The 24,997-nt window shown below is 40.0% G+C and overlaps 1 protein-coding gene across 3 annotated transcripts in view; it reads right to left on the reverse strand.

The window, feature by feature from the left end:
* The window catches only part of tenm4 (teneurin transmembrane protein 4), a 168,132-nt gene extending 155,647 nt beyond the window's left edge, over positions 1-12,485 (reverse strand). The window contains exons 1-2 of one of the 3 annotated variants that reach the window (XM_086216471.1): positions 12,332-12,485; positions 12,008-12,109 (exon numbers count right to left, since the gene is read on the reverse strand). The gene's annotated coding sequence lies outside the window, so the exon portion shown is untranslated. Of the gene's footprint in view, positions 1-8,513; positions 8,930-12,007; positions 12,110-12,196 lie in introns of those variants that run through there. The other 2 variants (XM_086216469.1, XM_086216470.1) reach the window with 2 other exon arrangements.
* Positions 12,486-24,997: the final 12,512 nt, after the last annotated feature.

The raw sequence follows: 24,997 nt of genomic DNA on the forward strand, positions 1-24,997 counted from the left end.
CAATAGTGAGTGAAAAATCACATTACTGAATATAAAGAGAGGTTTGCTCGTGACGTCATGTTATGGATGTCACCCTGGTGTCTGGTAGGATGATAAAAACAGGCCTGTTGGCAGTACTCTGATGTCTGTGCCAGCCGGTTTGAGCCAGATTTCAGTCACAAATTTGGCCCACAACCTTCACATTACAGAAACTCTTCCCATGTCACTCGTTTCTTACAACACAAACAATAGTAAGCCCGACCCTTGACATGAAGTGAAATGCACATGGACGGGATCAAAGGGAGCTACTTTCCTTCAGAGGATGCTGTGTGATTGCTTGGATTGCCAAAATAGACGCTTCCAGAACCATCCTGATGACTGCACAGCGGATTATGCTATCCCATGATGATGTGCACACTGTAGAATGCTCACCAAGCTCCCAACGCTATTCATGTCGCCATGTTGGCTTTAAAATGATAGATATTTTTTATTCTCACTGAGCTGAGATGACATTCCTGATTTTCTTCTGGTTTATCTCATTACTTCTTTAGCTCCTAGACATCAGTCAAGCAGTTTATCAGGAAGACACAACCAGCCGCATGATGGTGTGACTGTAGGGTAGAGAGGAAAATATAAATTGTTCTTCATCGTGGCTAAAACATTGTACATAAACCTTAACTGCAGTGAAAGCAACGAGTTAACTGAAACACCAGGTGCTAAAATGTACTGACAGAAAGCTGGTGCTAACTCTAATGATTTGAATTTGTTTTTTAACTTTTGCATTTTTTCTCTCCCCCCAATTGTGCAATGCCAATTCATCCGACTAAGCTGTCCCGGTGGTTTTTCCACTCTCTGCCAATCTGGGGTCACAATGGACCACCACATGCTTCCTCAGTCAAATGGGGAGTCACACAATGCATCAGACCACTGCACCACCTGGGTCCCTTGAACAGTATCTTGAGAACTGGAGCCTTTGTCAGTGAGGAGTACTATAATCATTTAAACGTCCTGCATATTCCTTCAAATACACCCCTAAGTTTGAGTGAGTTTATCCTTAAAAACCCTGTGGTGACAAGTGAACTGAAACATTTTCAGTGCGGCCTTTTGTTTACCTTGACAGTTTCATTTATTACAAGTGGCACATGTGGGTATATTGCTCAATTCATGTGGAAACACAGCATCCATCTATTATCTTTATTTTTTTGTTGTGGATTGTCACCTACACACCTATTAATTTAGAGCACATTTCGGCCTCTTTTACACCTTGTTTGGATGCGCCGCAGTCCAGGATTCTGCTCCATTTCATTTCTTTCCAAGTATTTATGAATGATTTGATCTCTGGGGGGTGTTGCAGTATGTGTGGTGGCTAATAAGTGATGTGTGGTGTAGCTGGTGGTAGCGTGGGAGTTACAAAGACCGCAACACAGCATAACTGATGGGGCTGCCATTATGGATTTTTAAGGAGAACATTGGAAAAAAGATGTTCACAGGCCAAAATGTTTGCCCCATCATCAATAACCTTGGCAGAGATGATCTTCAAACTCAGCCACACAAAAGTTATCAGATGGATTTTTGATTTTGGAAATTGTGTATTCATCACTTCCACGAGACTGTCATCTCCTATTTGACAAAGCTGCAAAACAGGAAGTCAGTATCAGTCAGTCATGTATTTACTCTGAACTTGGTACATAAACTTTGGATGCCTTCCTGAGCTGTTCCACACACGAAACATGAATAACTCCACTGTAACCACTCACAGGATGTGAGCACCTATCAATCACACTCACTCTTAGGCTTCCCGTCAAATGACCAGAGCTTGCAGTGAAATTTTTTGCATGGTGATAGATGTAGGTGTCCTGGTAACTCTGCACATGCTGAGCTTCGTTCATAGGTAACACAGCATATGCTAATCCCACACATCCACTGTAGTTTAACAATAGGAGCTGGGGACATTTCACTCTCTCTCTCTTACACACACACACACAGTAAATTCTCATTCTCCTGTCAGGGACGTGGATGTTAATCCATCTGTTTTGTTTTCCTGAGATTCAGACCATCAACCTTTAACCCCCTATTGCCTGATCAACAACAAACTATGGCAGCAAATCCCTCCATGATAATGAAAAATAAAATTTAAAAAAAAAAAAACTGTTGGCCTGCAAAGGAGTACTGAATATCAATGTGACAGGTTTCTGACCCCACCCCTCACTGGAGACACCTTACACACATTGAAACACTTCTAATGACATTGTGGCCTGTAATTTCAAACCCAGTCGTGTCGCTGCAGCCTCACTGTATATGTTGCTTTTCCAACTGTAAATCACTAGGGTTTAATTACCTGCAAATTAAAAGTCGTTTCACTATCTTGCATAAGATTATCCTAGTCATGATGAAATGCCACTGGGGAGGCTGTTCTGATGGGAGGATTCAAAGATGCTGAAAATATAATATGCCACTTTGTTAGTGTGATAGCTGCAAGGAATGTGATGCCTGTCAGCTAAATCGCCCTCATAATGTGACCTTCACACACTACGACATCTTTTTTTTTTTTTTTTTTACCCCTGTCACTTTTTCCGAGTTCAACATGGGTTGAAGTTTAGTCATCAAAATAAAACCTATTATATCTGCTGTTCGTGGCTGCAGAGGGCCACAGTATACACAAAAATGTGAGTGGGGCAATTTGCTGCAGTGCATTTAACTCTAGTGGTGTAAAACACATCGAGCTGACAGTTGGGCAGAGTCAGTCTTTGAGCAGTAGTTAGGAGCAGTTTGAAATAGCCAGCCTCAATTTCTCTCCATCGGTGGAGAATTTTTTAGTGCGTGATGGGCAATCAAACTTTAAGGTTTTCAAAACCAAGACAGCCAGATATGTTCTATTCAAGTCCATTTTATGACAGCGTTTACAGGCTTTTTAATTTTTAATGCATTTTTTTCAGGATTGGATTGCTAATCTAATGTCCAATCCTATTTCTTCATTGTGTTTTGTTGCTATGGGTATTGAAAAAAAAAACACACACACACACACACACACAGAACAAAAATATGCATCAAAATACATAGGTTACAAAATAATTGTATCACAATATATGACAAAACTCTATTGGCAGATCATTTCTACATAGTGCTGAAAATTTGACCTGCCATGAAGCCGCTGGGTATTCTTAATAAGTGTGTCACATTATATTGAGAACTCAGTTGACAAATTAAGTCCTATTTGTATTTCAATCAATTAGAACAGACTTTGGAAAGTTTGTTGTAAACTGTTACTGATCACACTGAATGTAGCCACCGCAATTTGGTCATGAGCATATTGTGTCTAATATCAAATCATATGCTCTTAAATCAAATGAAATCAAAATGGTGTCATGGGAAACTTTGTGGTATTGGCAACTAGTGTTCAAATATAAAATGATGAAACTTGTGATGGTAATTTATAAAGTAAGGAAAAAAAGGAGGACATTTGGTAGATTTTGAGACCCGCATCTCTTAAAGCCTACGATTTACATGAATATGCAACCCCAATTACAGCCTATATATGCAATCTACCTAAAAGTTGCAGTAAAAGCTTGAGTAGCCACAACATATACAGTGCCATTTATTTACACTGACACTTTCGATGATAATCATGTAAATACATCAGAGTGGAAAAGCAGGAGAATCCAGTAGGCAGTAGACCAACAGCGACAAGAGAACAGCAACACTTCATTTTCAGTTTCTTCATGAATATGTTAAATATCATTTATGTTCTTTCCAAATTAAATCAAGACCAGATGAAATGGAAACGAGTGATATGTTTTAGTCCAAAACATACAACATATAAGCTTCAGTGTGACACGCATGGAAGAAGAGTTTGTATTATTAATGCAAAAGAGATGCAGGATTAATGCATGAGCTGGAACATCCGTCAGTTACGTTGCAGGGCCATATAGCTCTGGGAAATATTCTAAAGCCATCGGAAAATATACAGGGAGAGAGGGCAGCGGATCTTAAAAAGGCTGTTGTGACATTAGACAGACAAACAATGTATCAAAGTAGATTATGTTTGAACAATGAGAATCACACCTGCAGACTGTCAATAGCTCCTGGAGCGATGAGAGTCAAAACACTCTTTAACGCTTACCATGCAATGTCAGCCACAAAGGAGAGTCTGTTGCCCCGTGTGCTAGAGGAGAAATACAACCCTGTCTGAGGGCTCGAGTGCATTTCCAACCCCAACCTCACTCTTCAAGTACTGAGTGATTCTGACTTTCAGAGAACCAAACGGGTATTAGATTCCAGCTCTTTGAAATAATCATCTTTTTGAAGGAACTGGAATCTTAAGGAACATTTTGCAGGAAATCGTGAACACTGCAATGTTCCAGTAGAACAGACGGCAAGCAAACATCTCACGTTTCCATGAAGGTTATCATGGTGAATGCTTCTTAAGCATTTAAGTGTAATCCTTGGGTCAGGTTCCAGCATTTATTTATTTTTTGTATGCATCTACAATTACATGTCGTTCCATCTGCATTTATCTTTTCTTTGTAAATGAGACATTAAAAAAAATGATTGCCAGGCTAGTAGTTTTTGTTGTTGTTAGTTTCATCGCGCACTGATTTCATCATTTTAAAAGCTCTGTATTTTATTCTTCTCAGGTCCATCCAGTATTTATGGTTCCAATGACGGATTCTAAAATATTTCAGTCATTTAAGATATTTCATGTGCTGTTGTACATTTTATTTCAGCTAAACAACTACATGGGAGCAGCCGTTTGCTGTCACCATGTGAGGGATGCTTTGGGGCCTAAATGGTTAAACTACTGTTAAATGAGATGAGTATCAGTCCCTTTGAAAGGCAACAGTGTGAGGATTAAGACAAACTGCGGTTTCCTTTTTCCAGCCCTGACAGACAAGGCTACTAAGATCTAAAAAACATTTTGCTCTCTCTTTTTTTTTTTTTTTTAAATCTGTCAATAAACCTGATAACAACACACAAGATAGAGGAAGAGGGCAAAATGGAGTCAGTCATACTGCAAGTCTCTTGTGGCGGGGTAAAGTGCCATTTTATGGGTAGCGTCATCTAATTCAGAAAGAACTCTTGCTGCGCTGCTCCACACGTCGACCTGCGGGAGGGTGGCCTCGCCTGCATGTTTATGAGTTGATGGTGCCATTCTTTATTATCACATGATCACCAGCAAGTGTCTCAAGCCTCTCAGGCTGATCCAGGATGCCGCTGCACGTACGCCGACAACAACTTGTAAAGGATCATTTTTCACCTGCATTACCTTCTCTGCACTGGCTCCCTGTAAAATCCTGAATACAATTTTCAATCCTTCCTCTGACGTAAAAAGCCCTTCACGGTCAGGCACCATCATACAGTATCTCCAAGAACTCACAGTACCTCTTTACTCCACTAGAATGCTGCATTATCTGAGTGCAGGCTCACAGTTGGTTTGGGTGAAGGAGGCAGACGGACTCTCTACACTGAAGTAGGGTCCAACTGACATCGGATTTTTGAGCCCGATACCCATTTGAGAGCAGGACAAAAAAAAAAAACACAGATTACTGATATTTGTCACCAATATAATGAAATTTTGTGCTTGACTGAATAAAGAAATTTCTATGTTCGTTGTGCACCAATTTTGGACCGACATGACCATGTGAAGGTACTCAGAAGGATAACTTATTTTTAAAAAAAATTACTCTCATCATGAATTAACATTTAGTATTGCTAAGAGTAGCACATGACCATTACAACAAACAAGGCAGAGATTTCGGTTAGCTCGCCGCAAGACAAACTATGTTACACCATTTTTGTCAAAAGGAAGAGAAAGTATTCATTATCAGCTCACATCGGAAATCATACACTGATATGTTTGTCACAGGCCTGTGATCAACCAATATCTAAGTTGGGCCCTCCATTGAAGGGTAAACACGACGCCACATCAATACTCCAGTCTAATTCACTTGACCTTCACACGGAAGGCCCCGAGATGTTTTTATTTACCCGTGTCTCTTTCTCTCTCAGTCAGAGCAGTCGAGGCAGATGGCCGCCCACTTCCTGAGTATCTCATTTCCACTGTCGCTACTGTAGCTGACGAGGGAATTCTGGGTCTCTGTAAATTTAGAGAATCTGATCTGGGTCTTCTCACCATGAATGTTGCCCTTGAATAGCTTGTGTTATGAATTGGCAATTAACAGGTAAACGCATATACTTTCAGGTGAGCATTTATATTTCAGATAAAGTCATGCGTATACTCGTGTTATATTTGATGACTCCTCTCACCGAACATCGAGAGAGAGAGAGAATGCAGTGCCCAGCTTTTATGCCCAATAAAGTAGTGTAATTGTGCCAGCTTCCCATTAGTTTTATGTGTAAGATGACAGACTGCAGCATCAACTAAACATTACGCTCCAAGCGGAAAAATTCACCTCTCATGTTGATGCACATGCTGCTGCTGGGTTGAGAAAGTAAGTACGGATAGATTACAAATTATCAGCCAAAACACACAATGTAATTTACATGTAATTACCAAATACGTTAGACATGCTTATTGTCTTTGTTTGTCAGTGAATGCGACACCATTTCTTTTGTCATGCTTTTACCAATTAGAAAGTGAAAAAAAAAACAGCAAAAAAACAAGCATGGCAATCACACGCAAGATCCCACCATGGGTGGCCAAAAATGTTGACTTTAGAATGCATCAGAAAACGTGTCCATCATTCCTGTCCGACATGATTCAGCTTCTCCACGCTGCCAACAATAACTCAAACGTAACCATCACTGATGGAATATAACAAGGTTTAACTGCAACGTACGTGTCGTCGTTCTCTCGCTGGAGAATGGCTGTGCACACCGTCCATAATGAAACACCAACAAAGGCATAAAGACAAGCAACAGATTTTTCATTTGTGGCCACAAAGGGAGGGCTGTTTCCCCTCTTATCATGCAGAGAACTAGTGCTGAGGCTGCTTCTCAGAGCTCATCAGCACGACAAAGACAACTGGAAGAATGCAGCCTTGTTCTACAAAGGTTAACCTCAACGGGACCTAACAACTTCAGGTTTCTCATTCGATGCCTCCGCCAAACACTTTCCAAAGAAGACTAAGGGCCCCTGGATTCTCTTGGATTTAACCTCTAATATCTAAGGTCACACATCCCACTGGGCCAGTGGTGGCACTAAAATAATCCCCTTCCAACACACACACACACACACACACACACACACACACACACACACACACACACACACTCTCAGAATAGTAGTTTCTTCTATATTTCTGGCTGTCTGCAGCCTGTCTTGAGGAAAGTTGCGCTGATTTATTGTGCTTCAGTTTGTACTCACTTGACAAAACGCTCACCTACATCGTTTTTTTGTTTTGTTAAATCAAGCTACTCTTATTAAAAAAACTCACCTATGACAACAGTAATCTATTGGTATTCTATTTTAGCAGGCAGAAAAATAAAAGCCTAAAATTTGCCATCCACGAGTACTACTACACCACTCCACGAAGTGTGTGTGTGTGTGTGTGTGTGTGTGTGCGTGCGTGCTCATCTTAAAACCTGCCCAACCAGAGCAATAGGGCCCCAACAATGACTCCCAGGGGTCCCACTCACGCCCTTACTCCACCAGTCTGACATGTTCTTTAATTTCTCAACACCCGAATGGATTCCTTTCTTCATTCATGTACCTCAGTGCTAATTGGGTTCATGATTATACACTTTTTAATGCTTTCGAATTTGACAGAAAGTAAAACACACACCCCCTCCCAAATTGTGCTAAATTTAAAATCCACTTTGAGATTTCCATTAATTATTTAATGACTTGTTTTATAATCTCAGGGAAGAAGACCTGTTACAGGTTTGCTGCATTCTAAAACTGTCATCACTCCATGAAGATTAAGACCATCAGCAGCCCAATCACACTACACTTTATAGGGAAAAAAAAGAAAAGAAAAGAAAAGTTGATTGTGGACTCCTGCAAAAACATATACTGCCCAAATCCAAAGCCTAACAGACCCACAGAAACAGTTCTATGCATTTAGATACGAAGAGCATCCTTTATGGTCATATTATAATCATTTATGTCATATTCGACCATGTTATCCAGCAGGACGCGGTAACCTACCTACAAATTCAGCCTCATCCGCCTTCATCCGTTATTTATGCACCTATCACATCATTTAGGACACGCTGCAGCCATCCCTGCTCCTCAGCCTGCTGCTGGAAAACTGGACTTTGACATTCCTCACAATCTATCAAATTCACACGTTACGAGGGTGCTAAGGCGGTCTACCTAACATTTAACGCCGGAGCAGGTAGCCCCGCCGTGCTGCAGCGTCCTCAACGCGCCGTTAATCTCTGTCCGGTGAATGTAATGTGCTGATAAATAGGCAGACTGTTATTAGTCTTATTTTTAACAAGAGACAGCGCACTCAAACGGTGCACAGGCGGAAAATAAAAACACTCGTCTGTCATGAGAATGATCAAGTTAGCTTGCTGCATGATGCTCGCAGGCTGTTTTTCTGCCATAATCTGACTAAAATGAACCTTACCATTCTGGAGACGCATCCAGGCTAGCAGGTCTGTCCAGTTGACAAAACAGTTTGGGATGCTCCCCCCCCCAAACCAAAAAAAAGCCCTTATGCTCCTACTTCGTCTTCCTCCTTTCCTTTCGTTTGGATAGTACCAGGAGCAGGCGAGTGAATTACACTGTGCACGACACGGTACAGCAAAGAAAAAAAATCCTCCTCCTCCTCCTCCCCTCCGTCTGCTCTTCCAATCCTGGCTGCTGCTGCTGCTGCTGCTTACAGAGCTCTCAGAGAGCCGCACATGGATGTGCGAGGCAGCCGCAAGATACACATAAACATGCACACATGTAATTGAACACTGGGAGGAATACGTGAAATGTCCCCGGACACGGAGTGAGAGGAAGAGGTGACACGGCAGCCCGATGTGCTGCCTGGTCCCTCACGAGTTGGGAGCGTGGCTGTGCGTGGTCGCCCCCTTCGGTGCTACCACAAAGTCCTTCCAAATTGCTGCCTCTTTCTGTTCCCGTGTACTTGGCGTTTTTTAGCCAGGGGAGGAATTTGGAGCCGTACAAAAAGCACAAATTGAATTTAAAAAGGCAAAAAAAAAAAAAAATACGATAAAGCAAGAGGCATAATCAAGTCAGATTTTTTTTTTCTGTTCCTTGGATGAAATAGCACAATTATTTCCAATATATTAAGTCATGGAACCCTCTAGCCCTTAACAAATATAATATCAGAGAAACCTTATGTCAGAGAGACATTAGCCTACTTTCAGCTGAAAATGATAACACAGCAAATGTCCCCGAACATTATTGTTGCATGTGGCCCACATTTGGAAGGGACTGATAGGAAAAATCTGGCCCATGTTTTCTGCTCAAGGATTTTAAAGGTATGGCAAAAAAAGGAAGATAGCTTATTTGGCCCTCATACATTTAGGAATAAAATTCCTTGGCAAAAAAAAAAAAAAGAAAATGGCCAAATTTGGCACATCGTTCACTTCAAAATGTAGGCCACTCTTCACCGTTTATTTGACAACATCCTCAAGAAATGATATTTTTGATTAATGATGATAAAAACTACAGTATTCTCGTGAAACATTCGTAGATTTGTTTCCGATGAAAAGATTCAGCCCACTTTTGTGCATTATCCTACAAATGTCCAATAACACGAGCAATCAGTGTTCCTGCACAAAGCCTCAAGCGAAATGTCAACCTTTCCTTTTCTTGTCTCTGAAAGTGCAATTTTTTTAAGCTAGTTGTGACAAAGCAGAACAAACCCCTTTGCCAGAAAAAATATCACAGTTCAAATGTGTCCCCATTCCCATATTATATATGGAGTTTTGGTTAATTAAAAGACATGCTTGGCTCACAATTCTGCATCAGACTGATGGCATGATCCAAACATTGGAATATGGCCAGCTGACGTCACATAGCAACCTTGCATTCAAACAAAACCAACATCTGAAATTGTTCTTTGGTCCCTGCTTGGTTTATGTTGTATATTGTGATCATATCAAAGCACTGAAATTATGACAGATGTTGCTGGAAGTGCCCATATAATCTTTGCTTGAACTATTGAAACATGCTGGAGAGTTTCATCAAACTTACTTCTAATTGTGACCAGCAAATTGACTTTGAAAGGGCTGTGCTGCAAGTTCATGATTTTTTTGTTTTTTTTCATTTCTAAGATATACTTAGAGACGCAGCATTTCCAAATGTCACATATTCCTAATTTGGAGGGATTTGTTTATGCAGTTTGCATTAGGCAATGTGCTCTTCAATAATGGCATTTAGTGAACCTGTAATCACCTCAGGGTATTTGATTTGTTTGTGAATTCACAATACATGTAGCAGTAGTAACTGTCTGATAACTGTTCTTTTCTTCTCTTCTTGAATTACTTTGCAGAAACCTCTGACATTAGATGTTGGTAGGTTATGAGGACAAAGACCATCTGTCTTGTTCCAACTTTTGCATGGGCAGGTTCAGACTCTAAATCCATTGCCATACACTTAGCTCCAATTCCTAATTTCTCCTTAGGGGTTAAAAAGACTGGTCAAGAGTTCCTGGCCCTGGAAGTGTGTTTGGTCACCCAGAGAACAAGGAAGGGGGCCATGTGTGGCCTTTAATTCACTGCATTGTCTGGCAAAAGCTAATCTTCGCCAGGCTCTGAGTCTTACTGCTCACAGGCTGTGAATGGATGAGTGAAAAGTTAAATATGCTTTCAAATGTAAAAGTAGAGACTGCCCTGGTATTGTGGTGGTATCGTTGTGGGAATGTGAGATTTGCCATTGACCCAGACAACAGAAGGAAAGGGGCCAGTTTCAGTTTGAGAAGCTGCTCTCAGGCTCCTGTTTGGTGCATAACCAGGGAAAAACCGGTGACCTGCAATGTTCTTGTGTCTCTTTGTGTGAAAAAATAAAATTCATGCAGGTTGCATCTTGCAGTTTAAGTGTCAGACTGTGCTCAGTGATAAAAACAAACAATAAAAACTGGTGGTGTATTGTACATCATATACCAAATCCCCTTGAGTAAGACCTAATTTGGCCTGCTTGACACGCTAACAGTTCCGCCACCAACAAACTCCAATTGCATTCCATCGTCTCGTCACAATCTATCATGTTTGAGGTTGTTGCCAACAGCTGTTTAAAGTGATTAATGATCTCATGAGCATATATAACTGTGGCCAGTAGGTGCTGTGTAGACAGTAAACCTCAATCCCCAGCACCTCAAAGCCCCTTTCGCCGTGGCACAAAAACTTGTTAACATCTGGCTTCCATATACTATGGGAAAGTATTAAATTGCCGCTCAATCCTGAGTCACACACCCTGCAGTAGACAGGTAGGAATTTATCTGCTCTAATCGACACTGATGTAAAGCCTTGGGGAAAAAAAAAAAAAGCCTGAGTGAACGCTGTAATTTGCAGCCAGCTTTTGGATGATCCCATTCATGTTGTCCAACAACATTCAATTTGATCATAGAAGAGCCATCTCTACCCTGACCCGTTTCACGAGACCGAACATTATGCAAAAAAAAAACAAAAAACACCACACAAAAAGAAGGGGAAAAAGGAAAGAAAAACAGTATCACTGTTTAAACTGCCACAGTGTGCATTTCACAAGATAAGAGGTGATGTGCTACATATTACCAACCAGGAGTCACTAGCCTGTTAGCATGTCTGCCTTCCAGGATCTGGAAATGGGTTTAATTCTATGGAAGAACAGATCTTGTCACTGTAGGTCACCCATAAATCTCACAGTAACCACTTGGACATGCCATTCTAAAACGATGACAACTGTCATTCAACAAATCAGGGTCCTGTCATTCCATCTGGACTACTCCCAAGTCATACCCTGCATTCTTCAAGAATGGCTGGTGTCATTTCACAACTTGAGAGAAACAAAAAAAGCTGAGTCATGCTCAGGTGAAGGACAGTGAAGTCCTTCACATGGATGTATTTATAAAAAAGCCAATCCTCACTCATTACAATGAAAGAAGCTGAGAAGTGCATAAAGACTTACGGGCATTATTCTTCCACACTGTGCAGCTCAGAGAACCCAGACTTCTTCTGGCTGGAGTTCAGCCCTCAGGTACCTTGGATTTATTCCAGTGGCTCCTGTAGACTTTGAAATCAAATCAAATGGATCAAATTATGAGTTAAACAGGTCATTTTGTAGAGATTGTGACCTTCGAAAGAGAAATTTACTCACAGCTTCTTCTTTTTTTTTTTTTTTTTTTTTACACAACATAAGCTCATAGCCTTTTTCGAACGAACAAGCATCACATCACAGACACCATACTTGTAATTCCTCAGTTTGGCCATGGTATAAAATTGACGTCCACACCTTCAGCCATTCTTGAGATCTTAATTCCTCCAGACAAGTCTTGTCACTTCACAGTCTTTTTTACATGAGAAATTGCACTTAATTACAAACTGAACTCATCACACAGAAACAGGAGGGAGAACACAGGGCAGGGAGGAGCCGAGGCAGGGCTGTGGCTGACAAGGACCTGATTAACTGACGAGACACAGGTGTTCACGCAAAAAAGGGAGGGAAACAGACAGACAGGAAGTAAAGCAAACCATGACACAAAAGAAAAGTCATTTCAAAATAAAACTTGAACTAAACACCAGACTAATATCTCTCTTTATCTCTGTCCCACTCTTTTCTTCTGCATAAATGTCTTCCTCCATTATCTGTCTTTGTCTCTGCCCCGCTCTATTGCTCTCTTTCCCCCCAACCGGTCAAAGCAGAAGGCCATCCCCATTGGGCCTGTGTCTGCTCGACATTCCTGCCAGTTAAAAGGAAGGTTTTCGTCAACGCTGTTGCAAGATGTGCTTGCTGATGCAGAATTGTTGGGTGAAACTTCATTGAAGGAGTGAGGTACTAGACCTGCTCTACTTGTAAAGTGTCATGAGATAACTTTTGTTGTGATTTGGCGCTATACAAATAAAATTGACTTGACTTGACTAATATAAATTACAGTGACACTGAAGCAACGAAGCGTGTAACAATACAAAGATCAAAGATTTCATGATAATTAAACCTTAAGAGTCCAGAACAAGAGTCCTGTGCAAACAGGGCACCATATGTAATATACGTGCACTATTACAGGGAGGGATTATAGTTACAAACAACAACACCACTAACAAGGCAGGCAGATGCATAGTGAATAAATAAGGCATTAATCCTGTAAGGCTCTCCTCACGACAGTATCACCTACCCAGAATAACGGTTGAGTGAGAGCAGCTCAACCAAACGGTGGAACAACCGACCAGAAGAACAACAACTGTTCATGAAGTCTTGAACACAACAGCAACCACACGTTGTCATTGCATATCGTAGATAAGGAACTAGTTGCATGCTGATCTGAGCACAGGAGACTTGAAAACATACTTGAACCAAAAAAATAATAAATTCTAAAACATACTTGCAATAAATTCTCTCTGTACTTGTAATAAAGCTAGCTAAGACCAGCAGAGCAGAGAGATTTTATTTTTGTCTGAATGTAGGTTTGGAAAAGACAGATAGATATAATGATTTATTTCCCAACAGGAAATTGCAGTGTTGTACAAGCAGTAATTTACATGAATCACAAAAACAGTGTTAGTGCTCCTTCAGTGCCCCTATGCTGAGATCAGCAGTGAACTTGGTCCACTTGCAGCGTTTAATCACAGACATCTGCTTATTCACATGAAAACTATGCTTCGCTGTCTAATCAACAATATGCAATTATTTCATTTTGACATCCTGGCAAAATTGAAAATAGCTGTTCAAGATGGTGGTCCTTCTCTCGCGCAAGCAAGCAAAACATTTAAATCATATTGTTTTGAAATGTTCATAATGAACTGTGAAAGGCTTAAAATCGGCATTCGGTTTTATATTACCTATAAATGCCAATTTATCAAGCAATTCTTTGGAATGGTTCAAAATGGCACGGAAAGAAAACGAGGATTGTTCCGAATTGAATTTCCAACTCTCAGATTATGATGCATCCCGTTAATTATGCAGACACTATCTTCACCTGAGGAGACAGTGAACACCAAGATATCTGGACATACTCCAGAAACCAAAGATGTTCTGAACAATTTGAAAATAGCAGATAATGAATATAAAATATGATTTAAAGCATCGCTTTATTCACTGACATAAAAATTCACCATTCGTGAAGAATATTTAGAAAAGCTGTTGTGAAAGTGGTGACTCACATTCGGACTCACATGATGAACTTGAAAGCGATGAGAGTACAAAGTTCTCCCGAGTACCATCTCCATTCTCCAGGGCCTTAATGTTTACTTACTTAAAATACATCACCTCAATTAATTTAAGCTCTTTTTTTAGCTATTGATTGTGACATTGAAAAGAATTTTGATTTTCAGAGGCCGAAATGTTCTTTTTTCAACCAGTTCATATGGATTCAAGGAAATAATCAAAAGTCATCTTGACATATCCGTACAAAACCCATCAATATTCTGCCAATGGCCCAAAGCGGTCTTCAGGATCAGAATCTCAACTTGATCCATTCAAAATGTGTCTGATAGTTTGGACAGACAGTTTAATCTTAAAAGTTTAATCGTTTTGGTTTAATCTCAATGACAATCAGACACAGACAATACCTCCTTGGCAGAGGTAAAAATGTTATTAGATGCTCTTATTGCTAATGATTTACGAGTGCATTTAGAGTTTAATCTACCAAGTATGAAACATTAGCATGAGAAACTCAGAGGCACTTAGAGAACACAAACCTCTGCCAACACGCAATTCCTGATTGATTACTGGACCGTTCCCTCAGGATCTTGAATTAAGCTTGTGTATCAGTGTTTTACTAAGTCAGTATTTATCCTGTATCACAGTTGTTTTAAGATCAAGTCAGTTGTTATGGCACCTAAAATGTAGTGTATTTTGTTGCTCTCTCGTTTGTCTCTCACGTTTGTAATCAGAGAAAGTCTTTCAGGCAGGAATATCTCAAAAACCAAAGTCAAAGTGCCTAAAGCAGTGTTCGCGTCTTTGGATTCAAACAAATCAAATATGTACTGCATAATATACTCTGGAATTGAAATAGCATTCTGTGAAAGAAGTTTCAAAATCAAATAAAATACAGAACAAGGAGCTACACCATCAAATGTATTCATATCGCAGCTGTACAGCTGTTCTTTTCATCAAAACTCCAGATGGAGAAACAGTACTTGTTCACGAAATGGCAGTTATGTAAGGTGAAGGTGCTTGGTAGTCTCTGCTCTCATCATCGTGGTTATAATTAGAACAAGCTGTACATAAAGATCAAGGAGCGCGGTAGACCCACCTCTGCTATCTGTCTTTAGAAAGCATATATAAAGATCAAGAGAGCGCGGTAGACCCACCTCTGCTATCTGTCTTTAGAAAGCATATATAAAGATCAAGAGCGTGGTAGACTCACCTCTGCTATCTGTCTTTCGAAAGTGGATTTGGTATCCAACTAATGCCATTCAAAGTGGTGGCAGAAGGGTTTTGTTTCTTTCAACCTTTTTTTTTTTTTTTTAAAATCATATACTATTTTAAGCCAAACAAGACGTGTGGCATGCAGACTGTGGTTAATAAATGCAATACAGAAGATTTCTGCCCATTTTTAATCATTTACTCTGTGAACAGTCCGAAACACTATACTCTCGTTATATCCAGAGAAAAAAATGTGTTTGCTTTTGAATCAAGGCTCAGTGCTGTGACTCAAATTATATGCCCCATAAAACTCCTAATTAGAGGAAGCTTGGCTATGCTGTACTCCCACTCCCTGTCTTCTTCTTCCCCTCCTATTTCTTTGTTAATGAACAAAGTTAATCATTAGCAACATAAGCATACTGTATGTGGGGTCCTCCACTCTTAATTTTATTAATGCAGTAAAGCCTGGGTGACACAATGGTTGCAAACTGCCACAACAGAGCATACTTGGAGTGGTGCGTAGATTGCATAATGTTGTCTGACTAGAATATAAACTATAAGCTGAACAGCAGCTCTGTGCCAAGTTGGCTTATATCTTTGGGCTTTCTTATCCCTCGAGTGGCATTTCATCACATTGTGGCAGCACCTTATACTAATCACCTCACCTCAAATGAACCAAGTTCAAACCACATGAATACTTCCACCTCCAGAAGGAGTTATGTTTTTTTTTTTATTTTTTTTTTTAAAAAAAAAGCTTAAATACAAACTGTGGAAGGTTTTTCCTTCCTAATCAAATCAAAGGCCATCTTTGTATTACTGCCATTTACAATCTATATTAATAATAATAAGATTTAAATCCTGTGGCCACTTTAAGATGCCAGATCATGATTTTATTGAGCACATGACCCTCTATAGGTCTGTGCACAGACTGTTTATACCCACAGCTGTGAAAGAGAAAGCATTTTAAATCATGTGACAAATTAGTTTTGGCTTTGAAACTAAAGTTATTGTCAAAAATCCTTCAAAGCTGAGAGTCGCAACTGCAACGGGCATCGCTTGAGAGGACAAAACTCTCAGTTAGTGTCTATTTTTTGTGTAGCAATGAAAAGATAATCACATTTTGGCACGTACAGTTGTCAGAGTGTGTTTTTGGATCATGTGATTAGATTTAACTGGTTCAACATCAAAACTTAATAAAGGTTTTCAAAGAACCGCCATTTCAATCCATCATACAAAACCTGAGGCAATGCGATGAAGTGCTAACTGCTGTACATCAACTGCTGCTCTGTAATAAGACGCCTTATTTACTCTAAATCACCTTTCCAGCTCATTGCTCTTGATTTGGGAGTAGATTTGGACCAGACCTTTATGGTAACATACTATCAGATTAACTTTCAGCTGTGATGTACCAGCCATTATTCTTTAACTTTATTACTGAATAGGCCACTTAAGAGCAACTTGGCCTGAGTACACTTGAATGCAGACGTTGCTATATTTCATTTGGCTCTGCTACCTTAGTTATTGTCACTTTCAGTGCGGCTACATTTTAGAAGCTATCAAATGTTTTGATGTTCTTGAAATACTTCCAGAGTTTGTTTATGTGCTTTCTATTACAGCAGACTGGGGCTATTTCTCATCAAGCTCAACCAAGCTTCCATCACAACTTTCTTGCATGGTAAACTTTCACTGCAGTTCTTCTCAAGCTTGTCGTTTCAAAGTGTTTGCCCTCAAACTGTAACGGGATGAGGGCTCTGAGCTGCATCCACATGATTGATGAGAGATTAAAAGGATTGTTGAGATTGAAGGCACATTTAGCTCCCTGCTGTGGTCCAATTTCTTGTCCTTGTGCTCGTAGTGGAGCTGCCACCATGCAGATTAGAAGATCACTGCAGTGAATGACAATAATAGGGAATGGTTGTGAGAAAGTCTTGAAGACATGGCAACAGGGACAAGCAGGCAATCATTCCTAATCTGTCCATTCTCTTTCCTCAGGAGCACTATCGTGTCAGTAATGGTCATGGAGGTGAGGAGAAAATATGACTTTGAAAAGTGTGAGAAGAGGAAAAAGCCGGAGGCAGCGAATTTGTGTGATAATAGTGTTGGTGATCGGGTACTCCTTTAATCTCCTGAGGAACATATTACATCTTTGTGACTGAGGACAAATAGCCTTATATAAACCCATCAGAGCTAACTCACGGAAGCTGGAAATGCAAGAACATTTCCATGTGAATACTGTACGTAACTTGGTCTTTTCTTTATCTTCAACTGTGTTGACAATTCAATCAGAATGCTGTCGGAATGTCCGATACAGTTAACTGCGATCTCACAGGATTGAGTAGAAATAACAATGCATTTCACGGAATGTTTAAAGTGACATTTTAAGCATTTCATTTGCCAGTACATGCAGTTCAGTCTCTGTAGAAAGCTGATGTCAAGAGTTGATGTGTCAACTCATTTACAACTAGAATTCTACCCACAGCACAGCCTTTTGAAACACTGAGGACAGGTGAAAGGTTAAAGTGTGTTGTTAAGGTCTGAAAACAGTTATGCTTATGCTCAGGGCACACAAGAGGATAACTGGACTTATCTGGGGTCCTACTCAAGCCCACTGACGATCACATCGATGTACCTTATTTTACTGATATGAACAGATTATCTGCCAAAATTATCCTGTAGTTGGAGGGGGTTTACTGGCATGATTTTAATGTGGCAAACCTGATCACAATATCATAGGTCTTGACTCTAAATTCTTCAGTGTGCAATGACATATTGAGCAGAGACCTGTAACAACCAATGAGAGTGACTCGGACGTAGTGTCACCAACTGCATGTTGCATACTTTAGCTCGTACCAGTAGTTAGCCCCAATAGAGACCATTATAACTTTATTTCTAACTCCTGCTAATAAGCCATGCTCAGTTTGTCTTCTCAACCATAACTTCATACACATTTTTTTCCCTCAGAAAAATCCAGATTCCAGATCAGGATCAGGAGCCTTCACAGAGGGCAGACCAGTGTAAGCTTTTCCTTGATCTACAAAAACTTTTAGAACTGAAGATACATTTACATATAGTCACCTTGTCTGATTACCGGAGGAAGGACATGGACCCAAGAGGAATTAGATTAAACAAATTCACTCAGATTTTTGTGCCATTTTTGGGGTCATTTTTCTTCTGCAGTATTTGAGTATCTTTCTCTTCCATGGGCACATGTTGCTTTGAGGAACAACAGCAGTGCTTCTGTTAGTTCTCTGTTTGACTTAAGTAAGCATTACAAGGTGTGCTTATCACATTCTAGTTAGTGATGACAAGCGCTGAGCAGTGAGTCTGTTCATCATGTAAGAAATTCCCTGTTGAAGCATGAATTTATACAGTGTAACATAACAACTTGACATAAGCACCTTAACGGAACATCTCAACTATTTTTCATTTGTACTTTCAGGCAAGCAGCTAGACTTTTCTCTCTCGTTCCGCATCCATTACCAAGCTCCAGACCTCCACAGGATGGCTGAATGCTAGTTAGCTTTCTGCAGTGACCACTGACAGTGGAGCAGTAGAGCAATCCTTCTAATTTTGTGTTCAGCACAAGCCCAGTTCTGTTAATGCAGGGAAACAATGTTTTGGGGAAAAGTGAATTTGATGACTTTTGAGACAGTTAACTGTACTGCCTCACTTCTAGCATTAATTGAAGCTAAGCTAACCAGCCATTCGCTGTCCCGTGGGGTCTGGAGCGCTATAATGCATGCAGAGAGGACAGAAGGACATCTATCTTGCCAAAAAAAAGTCACGGTGTTCCTTTAAAGTGTAAACATCAAATTAATTTGTTAGAATCACTTTATTTATGCCTACGCTGACACTGCACTCTGATTTGCCCTTCAAGGGCTGCAGTGTACTACCTGTGCATCACTGTGGTCACAGCTTTGTGTCACAGCTGACACACTGGCTACCCTATTCATCTAAAACAGTAACACTGGCAGAGTTTTGCCCTTGAAATTCTGTCATCCTTTTGACCCAAGCCATTACTCTGTGGAGACATATGATTAGTGGCGACCGGCAGAGATAACAACTGCATGTCCATCAAGTTGCAGCTCAGCGCCGTGGCCATGTTGTTTTAATATGAGCTGAAGTGTGGTGTCAGGATCTAGGGTCAATTCAGCGATTCAGCAGTGCATTAAGTCAGAGCCTAAACCAGCTCACCACTGCTGGCATTTATTACATATGTGTACCAAAGCAGAAAATAGCTGTAACATGTCACAAGAGACACATTCAGAAGCAAGCTTGGAAATGTGCCGCAGCTTATGCACTGATGCATGCAAATACTGTATGTTGAATGCCATACAGATGATATGAATTATAAAGTAAGCTTAGCTTGCAATAAATCCCGTACACTCGTCGTCCTGAAGTGTATGTTTTGTAACTGCATTTTGCCTCATCCAATTTACCTCACTTATAGAGGAAAGGCTCATCTGCAATTGATGGAGTCGACTGAGAAACACAATTGCCAAGTCGACTGCTGCCTCATTCAGTGGTGAAGAAAAGGCCCTTGATCAATTCATTTTGTATGATCTCTATCAGAATATAATCAGGATTTCATGCTTGGCTTCTACCCTGAAGACCACTCAAAGCCACCAGCTATTATCAGCCAGTGAGTAGCATCTGTGGTCTGACCTCTTCTATTGTCTCTCATAAACAGGCTGAGTTATGACTGATGAAGGTGGGACTTGAGCTTCTTGCTAGTAAATGAGAGTGGTGCATAACAATTTTGTCATGTGTGTCATGAACCGCCCATTGTTGTGTTTATGGAAGGTGATGAGTCACACCCTAATATATGCGATATGATAACTCAGACCAAGGACATTTAATAAACAGATGTGAAGTCAAAACACAATACAGAAACCAGTTTGAAGCGTGAATACGCTTCAGTCCTTAAAACATAGTGTGATAACATCAATTGATCCTGAAAAGATGAAGAAAACTTTGTTTCTTACCGAGGAAGCATCTAAAAAAATTTATTGGATTTTTGTCTTGCACAGCAGGATAATAACATGGTTTAAAAAAAATAGTACTGCAAATTAATTCTGCAGCTGATAATTTAAACTGTTAAACTGTCAACAGGCACAACTCTGAGTTTCTCTGAATGAAATGTTCACTTGAAAATAATTAATTAGGATTGGCACTTTTGCTGCTGAGTGTTACATTTTGATGAATCATTTAGTAGAGGTAAGCAGATGCTGGCAAAGATTCATTTAGGCATCAGGAGTTGCTTAGATCTATCTCAGTTAGTGAAGATGGGACGCTTAACTCTAATCCAATCCTCCTTTTGGTTTAGGCTGGCAAAGAGGAGGATAATTTCACATTTAAATCTTTCCCAAAGCAGCTTGAACACAGCCTAACAAAGCTAGGCTAAGTGTTGCAGTCTCTCTGTTTGTGTTTATAGAGTGCATATTTAGAAATACAGTCACTGAGAATCAGGGTGGATGACGACATCCAAAGATATTTGTACGAGTGAGGATGATTCCCAACTAAGGAGCAATTAACTTAGATTTCCAATCTGATATTAACCGTGACACTTGAACTGGAAGGCAGATTTATTACCTTAAAGACAAATTCTGCTGTTATTAAACCTGGGCTTTAATTTTCTAGGACATATAACTATCACCAATCGCAACTGTAATTAATCCAATATTTAGTGAAAATGCTACAACCAGCAGCTGTGAAACACCTGCAGTGTTATCCAAATGGGTATTTGGCCACATCAAATTAAATACATCAAAATGTACTTGTTTTTGCCACTGACGGACTCAGATTGTTAAAAGTGCCTTACAGCATTATTTTAAATCTATTTTTATTTTTTTCTCCCCTCTTGTTTGTCTGTCCAATTTTACATTGCTCTACCGAATTGTCCTGCGCGTTGCTCCACCCTATCTGCAGTTCAGGTTAGCTCCACAAATAACTACATGCTTACGCGTCACATGTGGAGTCATCAACTGCATCTTTTCACCTGGAGGGATGTTGCCTGTGGGAGGATCATGCTGTTCACCCCAGGTCACATACCCTCATCCAGCTACCCGCCTGCAGACTAACATGGATGCCCAACCGAGCCAGGGGCAACACATGGAGCAGAACCAGCGGCCTTCGTGAAGGGAGGCAACACGATACACTGCTACCATCCTGCTCACTATGCCTCGTTTGCACAAAGATTTGTTTTATGTCGATAATGTTGTATGATTCAGTTTTGTATAGAAACATCTACAGATTGATCTCCTCCATTTTTAATGTCCAATTTTTGCTACCTCCTCCCTTTAGGACATTTATTATTGGATGTTTGGACAGAGAGATGATGATTTAATCCGTTCTCAATCAGTTTCAAATGGATCAAATCACTGGATAATTTAAAACTATTTTTTCCAATTCACATGCGTCTTTACTGTTTTGTTACTTCCATCCTTCGCATAGGAGTCTGTATTTATTAGACCAACATAAAGCTACAAATGAATGCGTTTTCTCTGAGTACCTCAACCGTCAGCAGATTCAAATAGTTTTGAATTTCTTGTGTGATTAAGAGGCCTTTTCTCTTTTTAATGTCTGGGTCATTGCTACTTGTTGTTCCTGCCAGTAATTGCTTAAATAACAGCAAAAAAAAAAACCCATCAGGGATCTCTGTAGTTCTTTTTCCATTTATGGGTGACTCATAATTGCCTGAGCATAATAAGCAATTATTAGATGATATAAAACTGACAAGAATTCTTTTCAGGTAAAGACGATACAGTAATGTCGAGGAAATCATTGAAATATTTTGTCAGCTGCTCACACGCGTTTGAATAATGGATAATAATTCAGAAACGGCTGGTGCTGCAGTCTTGGCTACTGAATGTTTGGACCAGCTAAGAATAGACGGTGGTATATTCATAGTTTCTTTTCTTTTTTGACATTTTCAAAGACTTGTTCCTTTCATGTTGTAGTCGATATATAGAAAGTGGATCTTGAAATCACAGTTCATGTTCAAAAGTTTACTGATCTGAGATTTTTATACAATATGGTCTCTTGAGCTTATGCATATCTACAAACCCATAAAAAAACTGTCACAATGAGATGAGAGCAGACTTGTGAACTCAAGTGCTATTTCATAGTAGTGGTAGTAGTAGTTTCATAGTATCTTAACCAAAGTGCAAGAACTACAGATGGGCAGACAAGTCGATGCAGGTCATGGCAGAACAAAACAACTGGCAAATCGAACAATTTGGATCAATCACAGAAACAAAAACAGGGCAAGACAGGCTAATTACAAAACTGAAAACATATCCAGAACAATCTGTGACAAAAACATGCAGTCAGCAGCGTCAGCTTAGTTTGCTAATGAGAGAGGTCCAAGAATAATGGCCAAACTGGTTAAAGCTTGTAGGAAGGTGGTAGAAGCTCTGAATATGTATTGAACGCTATGGGCAACTACATCTCTGAAGAAAATGTTCAACAACAGCTTTAAATAGATGAGTAACAGGGGAGGAGAAGCACTCCAAGGTTAATGTGGGCACTGGCTCATCAGATAATAAAGCTTTGTTGTTGTTGTTTTTTATTTGTATGGAACTTGCCAATAAAAGAATATACTGTAATGTGTTTATTTTAAACAATGTCTTGATCTAATTTTATGATAACATTTACGATATAATGATATATACTGTTAAAGTGACCTCAAAAGATCCATTGCATGACATCATTTAGCAGATGCTTTTCAGCGACTTGAAAAATACACTATAGCAGCAGTATCGAACTAGATTTGTATCCACTGAACGTAGCATGTTCAATCATACAGCATCACTCAACCACCCCAAAAACGATTAACACACATAATTAATGTGAGATGTAGGTAGAAAGTTAGCAATAGGCACCAGAAGTGATAGGGATCAAGCAGAGATTGTATTTTGTGTTAAGTTTCAATGGAGCAGTGTCTGATTTCTCCCACAGAAAGTGGCACAGGTTTCAGCGGCTACAATTAACAGTGTACCACACTGATAGAAGATTTTGGCCGTATGTACCTCCAGTCATTGTTGCTGATCATGTGGATCTCATTTAAGCCACAGACTATCAGCAGGATAATGCACCGTTTTACGAAGCATATGTCACCTCAAGCAGTTTGGTCCAACAGTTAAGCATGAGGTGGAATAGTTAGCACCAGTGTGCGCCTGCCTCATCTGGACCTCAATGAATCTATATGAAGAGGAACATTCTAGACAACCCCAGAGCAGTGGCCACTGACTTTATGTGAAACTGTAAAATTTTGGTTTGCCAATATGTCACAGGCTAAGTACCTATACATACTGTAGTTTAACCTTAAATAATCCAGGGCAGGTTGACCTTTACTGTTCAAGCTCTCTTAGCCTGTGTAGACAGAAGTACCGGTAATCAATACTATGGTCAGCATGCACAGTTAAAAATAGAAACTGTTCTCTGCTCCCTCACATTTCTTCAATTTGCTGCTGCTGTGCGTATGATCTGATTGACTGTAACATTGAGCAACATGAGCAGCAGTAAATAAAGGAAACATTGTGGAATCAGAGAATAGTGTTCAGTTCAGCCCTGGTGCCTCCTGTTTAGTACAGCACTATGAAGTTTTAGGATGTGTATAGTTTTCTCAGCATGCACAGATATCCAAAGCCTAGTGGTTTGTACACTGATAATCCAACATAGTATATGTTCTGAAATATAATAAAGCAACACATTTTTAAGAAAATTACACATGCAAACACAATAAAAAAATGATGACAAAGCCACTTTGATGCAGCCTATGATTGTTCCACCTGAGGAAACATTTGCGTTCTTCTCCCTATAAACGCTGATGCTAGGTCATTTTATATGTTTGTTGATTTTTTTTGAAAAAGTGAAGCAAAGATAATTCCTTTTCCATCGAAGCAAACTGTCTTTTTTGTTGTTTTTTTATCTGATGTTAGCTGTGTCAGTGGCTAAGAAATAAAGGTTTAAGTGGACATGAGAGTGTTATTGTTGCATTTATGATCAAACACTTGTTTGTTACTTAATTTTATAATTTACACGGATGATGATACAATTTTAGTCATTGTTGTATCAAGCTCAAATCCCTCAGCAATTGAAACCTCCTTGTGTTAACAACTAGACCCGTACAGACAAGTTCTTTTCTATTCAGTATTGACCAGTGAAGACTGTGTTTCCGCCCATACGCTTATTGCCTCCTGGAGAGATCATGTGAGATGACCTGGCATGTCATGTGACCCCATCCAGGGCAGCACCTGTGAGTTTCCTCAGAGAATGTTGTGGCTGATAAATGAGACCTCGGTGATGAGCAGCTGATGGAGTGGCTAGCAAAGGTCACGCTGCATGGGGAAGCTCCATTCTGCTCACTCATTTCAATTTGGACCAACATCACCTTTTGCAAATGCTTGATAACCTCAGCCAAAGGTCGGCTTGGTGGAACCAACAGTCATTACTTGATTCTGACTTTGCCTTTTCTAGTATCCTGCTTGAATGAAGCCGGGGTTCAAATAGAACTTGTTGGTTGAAGCAACATTGGTTTAAAGAGGAAGGCATCAAATTCAGTGAGCAGAGTGATTGCATGTTGCTTGCACT

This window comes from Aulostomus chinensis, chromosome 10, assembly GCF_037954235.1.
Source record: "Aulostomus chinensis isolate RoL2024-O1b breed Wild chromosome 10, RoL_Achi_v1.0, whole genome shotgun sequence".
Taxonomy (NCBI): domain Eukaryota; kingdom Metazoa; phylum Chordata; class Actinopteri; order Syngnathiformes; family Aulostomidae; genus Aulostomus; species Aulostomus chinensis.